The sequence below is a fragment of the Aulonocara sp. 'chitande type north' Nkhata Bay genome, linkage group LG12 (genome assembly GCF_057382095.1).
Source record: "Aulonocara sp. 'chitande type north' Nkhata Bay isolate Kocher_YH1m ecotype deep benthic linkage group LG12, A_spYH_male_GT1.1, whole genome shotgun sequence".
Lineage (NCBI taxonomy): Eukaryota > Metazoa > Chordata > Actinopteri > Cichliformes > Cichlidae > Aulonocara > Aulonocara sp. 'chitande type north' Nkhata Bay.
Window position 1 is genome coordinate 10,367,123 of NC_141355.1, and position 13,297 is coordinate 10,380,419.

At 39.9% G+C, this 13,297-nt stretch overlaps 1 long non-coding RNA gene across 1 annotated transcript; it reads right to left on the bottom strand.

Annotated features, from left to right (window-relative positions):
* Positions 1–701: 701 nt before the first annotated feature.
* Positions 702–8,512, bottom strand: LOC147316942 (uncharacterized). Its single transcript, XR_015131759.1, has 2 exons — positions 8,125–8,512; positions 702–7,995 (listed from the first exon to the last, which is right to left on the bottom strand). It is a non-coding gene; the product is annotated as an uncharacterized LOC147316942 (long non-coding RNA).
* Positions 8,513–13,297: the final 4,785 nt, after the last annotated feature.

The following is a 13,297-nucleotide window of genomic DNA, read 5'->3' on the forward strand; positions in this document are numbered from 1 at the left end:
AAGTGGTTAAAGACTTACAAAGAGTTACTGCTTTTATCATTTAGCTGTTTTGTCGTAATAGTAGGTAGGATATTCATGTCTGTGCTGTGTAAGATGGCTAGCTTTAATTTTGCACCATATGATACAAATCCAGATCATATAGAATCATCAGTTAACGTAAAATGCATGTCTTTTGGCATGAAAATGCAACACTGGCCAAAATTTCCAATCTCTTGTCCTTGTACAGATAAGGGGGTCTGGGTGATATCGCTTGTGCTTTAAATACCAACTGGATTCATCATCCAGAACATCATATAATATCCCCGTATAGACAATTATAGACGCAAATGTGCGTCTATCTTATTCTCTATGCTCTCTTTGGCATGTAGCTTGAGTGCCCTCTGGTTTAAGCCTGCACTTTACTTGACTCTGTTTTGGACGGCTGAGCAACATCTCACCCTCACAGAGGTTCACTCACCAAGAATTACAAAAACTGAGGCTCAGCGCACAGGCCAGAGCTTACACAGAGCTTAGGGGAGTTGGGTCAGTCACACGTAAGATTAGTGACCGCATGTGAAGGATATAAAAAAAACAACAACAGCAATAGAATAATATTAAACACAAAGTGAACCCGTCTTCCTTCATTAAATAGGTTCTTTTAGATGTTAAGGAGGAATTGACTTAACCAGGCTGGCGGAGAATGAAGACAACCGGACACCTGCTGCAGATGGGGAATCAGTGAACTTTTATTGAGACAGAGACAAACTCTCAACACAGCTCACATCAAGAGATTCCAAATATTTGCTGTGAGGATGGGTATATATTCTCTAAAACTTACAGGAGGGGGTTGTGAGGAAAGTGCTGCATTAGCAGAAAAACAACTCCATAAAAGGAAATCGGCCTTGGGTGTTCTAGTCTCTTCGCTTGCAGATATCTTTCACCTGCAGGATGAGGCGATCGCTTCTTATCGCTCTCAAGGCCAAAGTCGTGAGCACATTTTTATTACACAGTTGCACAGTAACTTTAAAGCTGAACAATATTTAAAGCTGAATAATGTTTGATCAGATTATATTTTCTTCAAATCCCCCTTTTGACCCATCTTAAATGGGTCAACACACAAAAATAAGTAACAATCAAAGGAACACAGAGACGTGTCGAAGCCTGGCTCGAAAAACTCCTCGGGTCTTTTCATTTGTCTTTATCTGTCATTGCAGATGAGGAGAAAAGAGTCCAGGCACCACCCTGCCCAGGGGTCGGCTGCAAGCAGTCTCGGTTCCCGATGAAAGCAGTAACAGCTGTCCTGCACACAAGGGTACAACGAGTTAGTGCAACCAGGGTAGTGACACAAAATTAACAGTTCCTGTAACTCAGCAACCAAAAAGCATAAGTAATGATAAAAATGTGGAGAGTACAGAGTATACTATAATAATGAGAGATATAAACGTGAAAATGTGAAAGAATAAATCAACCGTAAAATAAACTCAGAACGGTAACTGCTAAGGACATTCAAAAGTGAATATGGTAAAACTGGAGAGGAAGTGGTGGGCAAGACCCTAGGGGCTACATTTGTCAGATTGGGACTGTCAGAAGGGGGCGAAGCTTTTGAACTTGAAGGTGTCAGAAGTGTCGGGGGCCCTTCACAGATCAGGATTATGCCAATGGGAATGAGACCCAGGGCCAGGAAGCAAACAAAGACGCAACATCTTTGCCTGCCTGTCATTTCAGGGGGAAAGGGCCAAGACATGTTTACTTAGCTTGGATGTCGTCTAATAGAGGATGATGGGGCACAGAAAGGTGGTCCAGTTCCCCCCACCTCGCCAAGGGCGTGTTCTAGGAGTTAAAGAGCAACAACCTGCAATCTGTACCAAAAAATCTTCATAGTCCCACCGGAAAATCATAAGAGTAATAAACGATTCAGCTCAACAGACAAGTATCATGTTCAGGTTTCTCCAATCATTAAATCACTATTATTGCCACAATTTGCTTTATTCACCCTTTGGGCAATGTTATTCCAAGAGAGAGAGAGAGAGAGAGAGAGAGAGAGAGAGAGAGAGAGAGAGAGAGAGAGAGAGAGAGAGAGAGAGAGAGAGAGAGAGAGAGAGAGAGAGAGCGAGAGCCCCTAATGGCCAGTTAGTGGGCTCTAGGTCAAACTGTCCCCAAATTTGTTATCTGTTATTATTACTTGTTGTCATGTCACTTGTCTGTTTTCTACTGCACCCCTCTCACCAAAGCAAAGCAAACATTAGCAGCACATTGACCGTAGTCAGGCATCCTCATTCCATAGGTGCTATAAAACATTTCCTGTAAAAGAATCACAGTTTTCAAGACAGGGTGTGTCTCCCCCAACACTCTCACCAGAATACAGTGTAATAGCATCCCCAACTCCTAACCCATAAACACCGTTTCTTCACACATCCGCCCAGAAATCCTGTAATAGAAAAACATTAAAACTGTAACCCTGTAGGGAAGAAAATGTAAATGGTAACGCTGCGCAGTTACCTCTGTAAGCAACACAAGACACAAAAATGGCATTTACAGGTTCACTCATCCTCGAATATTTTGTCATCCTTCTACTCCTGTAAAAGAAACCCACATAAATTCATCCACCCTTTTATCCTATCTAGGTGGAGGTGGTTAACCTTGAGTCATGGTCAAGTCTTGTCATCTTTTACCAGTCAGTCCGTTTGTTTTTATTCCCAGTCTTTCATCCATTCATCCGTTCTTTGCTGATAGTGAAACCTGTCGTCGCATCTAGTTTCCACACTCAGCAAAATGACGTCATCTCAAAAAGAAACAAGAACTTGAGTTTGGATTACCTCGCTGAATCCTTTTTTAAACAGGGACTCTCGTTTCTAATTGTCCCCACAAGTGTTTCCTCCAGAACCCATTTCAATGCGGAGAAACTCACTTACAACAATTTTCTCGCCGACGTGTAATGCTTGTAATTTCCGATGTGCAGATCTGCTTAAAGAAAAGATTCACAAACAAAAATCAGTAAATATAAAACAAAATAAAATGAAAAATAACAAAAACAAAATGCAGACGCCCGGGTCTTAGGACTTGTCACTGAATATTCTTCCCATCAATAAAAATACCAACCTAAACCTACACAGAGTCAAATCAACACCACCTCAACCTTTTCATATTCATAAACCTATATGTTTTGCGTTCGTGAAACAAAATTGAACCATTAAGTAAGTTGAGCTCTTGAAATGTTTTAATTCTCTTAATTCTGCCAGTTTATTTCAACACTTATTCAATGACTTTTATTCAACTGCTACTTGGTCACTCGACTTTTACCTGTTCAAATTGCCTAGGGTTCAACAAAGTCTAGATCCCCGTTTTCATGAAACTTGAACGGTGTACGATGATTTACTTACAGTAATTTAGAATCATCACTCAACCTAGCTCTACTACTGGCACTGCGTGACTTTTCTCACACTGGAAACCAGAATTTAGTACAGAACTTTAATGCCTCAGGCAATCGCGTTCAAGGGCTGCCCCCCCTTCTCTTCTTCTTTGTCCGTGTGTTCCTCCTTTATTAAATCTCCATCACAATGACGTGGCGCTCTGAAATAAAACTCACACTGTTAATTCCTCGTTTTCACTCTGCACCACTGCTCAGAGTGTTTTCTTTTCTTTTTAGTGTAGAGTAAACAATTAAGTCGAGGCCTTAAGCCCCAGATATCTCGCACGGGCATCATTTTCATAACCAAACCGCTCCGGACTCTGCTCCCCAGACCACACAAATGCCCTCTGGGCTTATTATTATAGCAAATTCTGTATTTGACTTTGTTGTGTGCAGCATTGAGCCTTTGTCAGTAAAGCATTCTTCATTGCAGCAGCTGGAGCATTGTGTGTCACTTCTTAGTAAATTAAATCAACATTTTGATTTTAGTGCATGGGTATGTATCAGTTTTTACTCCCTCAACAAGTGCATAAGTGTTCATGTGTGTGTTTCCCTTCATTCTAAGTAGGCGCATGCAGAAGTGTGTGTTCGTGTGTTGGTATATGTTTGTGTTCATCACCTTCCTGTTCTGTAGTTTAGGTAAACCAGCGGCCTGACGCATGGCCTAGGGTCCTCCCCTCCTCTTTGGGTCTGTTTATGTTGTCCTTACTTTGCTCCACGGCCTTCTGCAGCTCTGCTGTTCGGCTCTTCTCAGAGGTCAGCATCCTTCTGCTCACCGTCCCTTTTCCTCCGGGCTTAATGCGCGTCTCGTCACAGCTCTGTCAGCTGACGCAGCCTGGGAATTTCCCCCGTGTAATGAAACGGGCTTTAGGTTTAGTGCTCTCCGTCTCTGCTGCATGAGATCACTCTTTTGCAGCACTGTTGACATCCTCAAGTTGTTGTTGTGAGTCCAGCTGCTGTGGCCTTCAGGGGTCAAAGGGTCAAAGATGGTCGCGGAGAGGGCAACGATGGTAGAGGGGAGGGTAGGAGTCCAGGTCAGCTTCGGCTCTCAGAAAAAACAAAAACAAAACAAAACAGGCGAACAGGAAAATGATGTTGTGTTGGCTGTGCTGTGTTGGCTGTGTTATCCCGAGAGGGGAGAAACAACGAGATCTCGTCTCCCCCCTTTTTTGTTTTTGTTTTTTTTTTTTTTTTTTTTTTTTTTCACCATATAATCAACTCATAACCCCTCAAGTTGACAGGACAACACAGGTACGTGTTAAAATTCTTAAGATCCTGTTTAGAAATCTAAAAAGGAATTTCCTATCATTCAGTAGTCATTTGTCTTAAACAATCAACAAAAACATGTCCCAAGTCGACCCTTTTAACCACTAAATTTGTCGTGTCCTCACTTAATCCTCAGACCAGTGTCTTTGTCTTTTGACGTTACGTTGTTGTCCTGCAACCCAAAGCGTTTAATTGTCAGTAATGTATAAACTATATCATTTAAAAACAGGTGTATGTTAAGTGTCGCTACTTTAACCTTGCATGTACGTGCACATGTATGTAAGCTGTTTCTTCATTGCATGTATGGGTGCGTCTGTATATGGGTTACTTTAACTTTTTCTCAAACGAGGCATGTCTCTAACACGCACATGTGTCTGTTCCTCACCCTTCTCATATCTTTCTCTGGTTGTGTGTGGTTTTATTTGTTTCAGTGATTTACCAGGAACATCTTTTCCTTTTCTCCATGTCTTCCGCCAGAGGTTAACACCGGTGAGATTCAGGGACACAGCACCCAGAGCAGTTCAGCGAGAAAAACCCGCCTCAAACTACATTCTCTCTTTTTTGTTTTACCGGGAGGGGTGAGGACAACTCTCGTGTCCAGCCGTGAATTTTAGCCAAAGCTTGGCCTGTCTTCTGCTGCCGTACTCAGGCTTCCAGGTTAAGAAAAAAACACCTGTATGAAGACACTAAACATACATTTAGTATTTGTATAAACATAACTGCCTAAATCATTGAACTCTTGAGGAGGGTGTATTTCAGAATCAGAATCAAAATCAAAAACTTTATTGTCATTGTCATGAGACCGACGACATTAAGAATGGTCCCCGATCATTGCATCATCCCTAGTAATATCAAATATAAAAAACAATAAAATTCAATCAATAAAATAGATAGAATACTTAAAATACTAAGTATTCCCACCGTCATGCTTCAGACCGTGCATAGATTAACACAAGAGTGGCATGGTGGACATTTTTGTAGTATTCAGATGTGTTATTGCAGTTGGATAACAGCTGTGTTTGAGTCTATTAGTCCTTGCTCTGATTGCCCTGTACCGTCTGCCTTAGGGCAACAGTTCGAACAGGGAGTGGCCAGGATGTGAGGTGTCTTTTATGATGTTTTGGGCCTTTTTAAAACAGCGGGCGTTGTTTGACTCTTTACTAACTTTAAAACCCCACCATAACAATTTCTCACTGACAAACTTCTATGCATCCATTTAAACATGCGAAGCCAGCACAAAATCACACACATACCCCTACAGCAAAGCTTTAACATAACCACAATGCAACTCCTCCCTTAAACGGGAGAAATCACCCTGAATCAACCAACTCTATATAAAACGTCAAACAAAGATAAACCACAAACATTTCTACACTTCTGTGTCTTCCACGCAGCACAATAGGCAGAAAAACACCGATTACTCACAGTCTACAACAAAAGAAAAACCTGCTCTTTTCACAACTCTCACAGCTAAAGTCAAAACTCTTACCCAGTGCCTCTGAAATAATAAAAAAATCACCAAATACTCGATTACTCTTTTCACTCGCTCCCTCTCACTCCCTTCTTCCTCATACAGCATACACGCTCGCTCCCGCGGACCCGCTCGGCCCCGCGGGCTCACTCGGCCCCCACCTTTTTTCTCTCACAGAGACAGAGAGAGACCCTTTTCCTTTTTTTTTTTTTTTTTTTTACTTCGGTCTATCTGCACAGAGTTTACCTCATCTCTTTCCTTCTATGGGCATGCACACTTCCTGTCTCACACACACAGCCCCTCTCTCAGAGAGAGCAGAAAAGAGTTTTTCCTTTTTTCAACACTCAGGAGAAATTCAACAGACAGTTTATACCACTATTTTACACTTTATTTACACACACCGGTAATTTATGTTCTATTTACACACGGGCCCGCATAGACATATGCCAGAAGAGGTTACCCCTAACTTTTTGACTAATTTAAAAGCACCTATAGCCCAGGCCTAGCCTTGCTGATCAATACATACCTCGGGAACGCCCTCCCGATAGCGCTCGAATTCCTAAGAAAACACCATATGCCAGAACAACTTTATCTCACTTCTCTATTTCTCTGCTGGTGTTGCTAAATTTTTGACTAATTTAAAAGCATCTTTCAGCTGTTTTCCTCAATGACTCTTTCTGCTTTTTTGCTTCTTTAGGCTGGTGTGTGGAGTTGATGACTGTCTCAACACATGTTAATTGTTCTCCCAATGTGCTAAGAATAACACCGGGACCCCAACCATCATCATTAGTTTCTCGATCTAATTCTCCATCCATTTTACTGTCAATGGAGGAGTGTTCTTTTATTGCTTTTAAAGGAGAATTTGGGCCAGCTGGGTTTCTGCCTCTGTTAGGCACTAATCAGCTGGGGCGCTGCTTTAAAGGTGAGTCAGCACTGAAATATCCCTTCAGGTGTTACCAAGCTTCTACCAAACCGGAGTCTGGCGGGTAACCTTGCCTAGAGCTTCCTGATAGGGGTGCTAGTTGGTTGTCACCTTGTTCACACGTCTCATTCACACTTCATACATTACCTGCAGTCACTCATTACCCTCCTTATGTATGTAATAAATGTGTAAAAAAATTCTATGTGTGGTGTATTATTTTAACCAAAAGAGGAACCTAGTTCCTTTAATTGTGTAATCTGTGAACAACGGAGAACCAAACTGTCCTGCCCAGTGTTCCACAGCAAGCATTCAGCGTGTATTTATGTGTGTCCAATATCAAACAGAACATCAAAACATTTAAAACACTAAAATCATCGGGGTTTTAAGAAGAGATCCGTTTTCTCCTATTGATCAAAGGGACCCCTCCTATGGACTCCAACCAGTACTTCTCTTTTTTAAGTTTTAGAGGATCTTTTCTAATAAAGTCCTCTGGGCCTTCCTAACCCTTCTGTAGTTTAGAGAATATTACTAAAAAATATTCTCAAGGCCTTTAACCTTTTAATTTGTTTAGAAAGGCGTTACTAATAAACCCTTTCAAGGTCCCAGACCTGCTGAGGTATGTATCCGACACCGGAGAGCAAACCCGTCGGCTGCAACCGTGGTCAGACCTCAGTTCACTCTTATCTTTATTCACTTATTCACTTATTTCTTATTCACTTATCTCTTATTCACTTGTCTGATTCTCAACAAGCCTTAAGTAAGCCAGACAATTTTGGTTATGAATTACTAGGAGTTTGGACACTAAGTATTTTTATAATGTTCAATATAGCAGAAATAAAAGGTCTGCTTACCTTGTTTTTTGTGTGTACACAGCTTTTGTCCAAACTCCGTTCACTCAGACCACGGCCGATGTCCTCCCTCCCGTTCCAGTTTGACCTGGAGCGGATCCTGTTCGTGACGCCAATTGAAGGATATAAAAAAAACAACAACAGCAATAGAATAATATTAAACACAAAGTGAACCCGTCTTCCTTCATTAAATAGGTTCTTTTAGATGTTAAGGAGGAATTGACTTAACCAGGCTGGCGGAGAATGAAGACAACCGGACACCTGCTGCAGATGGGGAATCAGTGAACTTTTATTGAGACAGAGACAAACTCTCAACACAGCTCACATCAAGAGATTCCAAATATTTGCTGTGAGGATGGGTATATATTCTCTAAAACTTACAGGAGGGGGTTGTGAGGAAAGTGCTGCATTAGCAGAAAAACAACTCCATAAAAGGAAATCGGCCTTGGGTGTTCTAGTCTCTTCGCTTGCAGATATCTTTCACCTGCAGGATGAGGCGATCGCTTCTTATCGCTCTCAAGGCCAAAGTCGTGAGCACATTTTTATTACACAGTTGCACAGTAACTTTAAAGCTGAACAATATTTAAAGCTGAATAATGTTTGATCAGATTATATTTTCTTCACATGCAACAAGTTCAGATAAGGTCTCTGAGAAATAAATGCAGTTTAGTACACAAAGAAATCGCACGCATTGTACATTCTTGAACACATTACTAGTGTTTTATCTGTCTCTTTTTCTCTCTTACGCACACTCTCGCACACACACAAAACTCAGAGACCAAATACTTTCATGTAAACTTGGAAATGATCAGAAAGTTTCAGAATGTAAAAGCATTTTAAAATGAAAGTAGTTCTGACACGTAAAATGAAAAAGATAGCTCCGTTTCTGCACTATCTCCATGCAAGCAAACCGAATCAAATTAAATGCACTGACTCCTTTGTATAAAAGGTCAGATTTGAAGTTGTATCCCTTCACTGAAATAACATTCACATGACACAGATGGATTTCATCTACTCATTAAAAACCTGTTCAAGTCAGTTAACTTGCTGACATTGTTCACCTGTCAGAAACATAGCAGAGCCAGAATATTGCTGACCAAGAAGCAGTGTGATAGAATATGCCAGTGCTAAGCAAAAGTGTCAGATGTCAAATCTATATTCTGTGCAAAGAGGCAAAAATGTTTTGTTTTTTGTTTTGTTATTTTCTTTACTACGGTTGAAAGTAGGGCTGGGTATCATTCTAGAATCGATTCTATTCCGATTCACAAGGTCCTGAATCGATTTGATCCACGATTCGATTCAATTCGATTTGAATCTGGGAAATTTTGCCTCAGACAGTCAGAAATATTATAATTCAGATCAGTACATTTACATATTTTTGTATCTATAAAAAGGAAGCTGACACACGCAAGACTTTATCAAAGGTGTGAGCATCACAGCAGATGCCTTTGTGTCAAAGTAGCTGAAGATAAAACACAGAAAAACATGAAGGTGATTTTCCTGGCCTGGAATTTTATAAAAATATTCTGCAGTAGATCACAAACGAAAGAAAACCATTAACCAACTTATGAACATTACCTCTGAAGTTACAGCGGTTTTATTAGAGACACGGCTAAGCGTTTTGCATTTTGTATATTTTTAAAAAGTTTAAATTTGTTCAGAAGCCTATTGAACAGCAGAAATTAGGTTTTCTTTTCGGAAGTAAGTAAAAGGAAAAAAACCATCGGCCGACAGCGCTGTAAATAACGGTAGTCTTGTGCGTAACAAGCAAGCGAATAATGCAGAAAACAGATTTCGGGGATAGACGGGAAACTGTTCTTGAAGTACCATCAGAAAAAGAGAAAGCTGTGCATGAAGTGTGATTTTATTGTGGTGGAAGCAAAACAGCAAAAGTAAGAGGGAGTCCATGACGATGTTTATGTGAAGCTTAGTTTGGATCTTCTTTTGCTGCTGGTTCGGTCAATATTGTTTGGAGAGAGATAAAACTAACAGCTTTAGAATCAGCTCAAAAAAGCCGTAAACACAAAGCGCGGACCCGCCAAAACATCAGAATCAGCGAGCTGTCGGCTTTCAGCCCCGACCGTGAGAAAGGTGACATCTCACTGATTCTGATCCGCAGGTCCGCGCTTTGTGTTTACGTTTTTGTGCAGAAGCCATGTACCTGCTCTCATTTACTGTTTTATATGTTTGATGGTTGTCAAAATTTTGTGACGTTTCACCTGAGATTCTGGAATTTTGGGCAAAATACATTTATATAAAAAAATCGATTCAGGATTTTAATGAATCGATATCACGTTATCCAAGCCCGAATCGATTTTAACCGATGAATCGATTATTAAAACCCACCCCTAGTTGAAAGCAACTTGAAAGATACAGAATTTACCAAATACATAACACCTGGGTAGGGTAGAAAGAGCCATTTCAATACACTGGATGACGGAGGGTTAAAAGCTATTTAATGAGTCCAAATAACAAAAGTATATATGTATGAAAGTGAATGGGGTAGAGAATAATAAGGCAGTGGAACAGGAAATCATATTTCCTCTAATGACCACTTGAGGCTGGTTCTAAAACTGAGTTACTACCACTGTGGTAAAATGCCCAAAATATTATTAATCTCTGGATCTCTTCCACAGCATGTGTTTTATCCTGTCTTCTCTCCCCGACTGGTTACGGCAGATGGCTGCTCCTCGCTGAGCCTGGTTCTGCCGGAGGTTTCTTCCTGTTAAAGAGGAGTTTTTCCTTCCCACTGTTGCCAAAGTGCTTGCTCATTCAGGGTCATATGATTGATGGGTTTTTCTGTGTATGTATTATTGTAGGGTATACCTTGCAATATAAAGTGCCTTGAGGCGACTGTTGTTGTGATTTGGTGCTGTATAAATAAAACTTAATTGAATTGTTAAAATGACCAAAAAGCATGTTTACAATGTGGAAAAGGAAAAAAAACACACTTTCGGTCTCGATGGTGAGTTTACTTGTTCATCCTAGCGACTGTACCCATATGGAAAAGAAATAGAAAAAACTTATAAAAGACTTGCATCACATTTGGCTTGCTTCATATAGTGAATCATATAAGGCTTATATGATTTACTCATGAAAGTGGCCACTTTCTCATTACTTTCATATATTGTTTTAGGAAGTATCCAAAACATACAAGTTTCATTTATATAATTTTTCAAGGGATCTTATATCTGTTTTCACTCTTGTATGCTTTTCATACAAGTTTCACACCAGACAGATACACATTTTATAAGATTTATATATATCTTTTCCATATGGGTATGGGTGTGTATTTTGTTTTCATAACTTTATAACTCATTGATTTGGATGCTGTTGAGGATCAAATTTAAAATTGCAGCCACTTTGTTTGACACATGCTATCAGTCACACATGGATGTAACTGACACCTGTCAGCTAGGCCTCACTTCCATTAATTACTGCACTTCGTGATCATGGTTATGCTGGTGGTGCCTTTTGAGGCATTTTGATGGAAACATCTAATACTGTACATCATCTCTGCACATTGGAATGAATAAAGGAGAAAAAAACACTGGAGAAAAAAACTCCCACACATTGTCTTACTTACTGGTGTAAAATGTGTTTAATTGTTATTATTTTATTTATTTGTTTATTTTATTATCAGACATGTGTGTTTTCCACAAATGCAACCAAGATTGTTCATATTAGCTGATAACTAATTAGCAAGAACTAAGCACTCCATGCCATGTTATATTGGAGTCATATGTTGAGGCTTCAAAAGTGATTAATCCAAAAACAAATATTTTATTTGCAAAATGTGATTTCCTCATAGGATATAGTTCAGAAGAATTTTTTTTGGTTCAACTGAAACCATGCATACTTTTTATACTTTATACTTTTTTCAGTGCCTCCATCAGGATTGAAGCAGCCATTTCACAGGCAATGAGATTGCAATTTCATTGCACACAGTTACAAGAATTTTGGGAGTGCCATCTACTATTTTCCATGGTATGACTGAAGCATAAGAGTCAAGTTTGTTTTTGTCAACTGTGCCTTTGTAAGCCATAATTGGAATTATTAATGGTTATTGGAGTTTTCCAAATACCCCCAGTAGTCTGTCAGTTTCTATCATGTGGTTGTAGCTAAAGAGATGCTAAAATAGCACTGAAAGTCACATCTGTTGTTAAGACACTAACATTTTATTCAAGAAAGACATGATTTCTTAAAAACCTGTACCGCAAGGGGAAAAAAAATTATTGTGCCAGATAGGAATGATTTCCTACTGTGAGATGTTTGATTTACACTGGGAACAGAATAAAAGCACAAGGGTGGATATCTTCCTCTAAGAGTAGAGTTATATATTATTCCTGCTGTGAACAAATACTGGCTCCACTGGATGTAGCAGCTAAATGACTGCTAATGCTCGAGATGTCCCTCCCCTTAACAAGAAAAACAATAAGTCCTACACAGTAGCTCCCCGAGCTCTCACTTCTGTGATCACCATTGGAGAAGAAGAAAGCCTGACAGAGGATCACAGTGCAACTTTGCTTTCTGTATAAGGCTGGTTTGATGTTGCAAATTATACATTCTTCAAACACTCGCCCCTCTCAATACATCACAGCCGCAGGGCATTCACTGTGAAACACGAACACATGGAAGAGGAGGGACTGTGCTACGTTTAGTTAGGAGACATCCCCCTGCACCGTTTGGTGATGAATGTTTGAGAAATGTTGCAAAGCTGTGGGAGATGAGGAGAGCCCTCAGAACAGCTTCAAGGTAATTTTGACTTTTGTTCATGTTTTGGTTTCAGTGTTGCTGTTAATGGATACTGCACAGCCACTCATGGAGGCATAAAAGTACTTTCACTGGAAAAGTTTACCACCAAGAATAGGCAGCAGAAATAGACTGGAGTAGAAAGTTGGCCTTTAACTTAAATAATTCTGGTGTTCTGCTGATGTTTTGTTGTGTTTTTCTAAAACCTGTGCAAAGCTTCATTCAGAGCAGACATCTTCACAGTTAGTAGGAACGATTGCCTGCAGATGCTTTGAATAATTCTAATCTAATAATTCTATATCTTAAATTAACTCCCATAATTACAGCAAAGCAATGCTGATGTAACAATACAATTTGCCATATTTCATTCTAATTCCGCTTGCTTCATTTTCTCCACTACCTCTATAATCACATTGCTCTTAATTAGTTTACCTTTGTCACACTGAGAGCATCATGATAAAACACCGCATTGCTAGGAATGGCACGGGTGTAGATTTATTTTTGGCATATTAAGCAGGGGGTCTGGAGATTTTCACCCAGCTTATTTTAAACAACAGATACTTCATTTCCTGGATTTTATATACCAATTTGTAGTTTTCCTGCATCTAGGGGAGTGATGGTGGTGAACACTGTTGCCTCACTGACAAGGT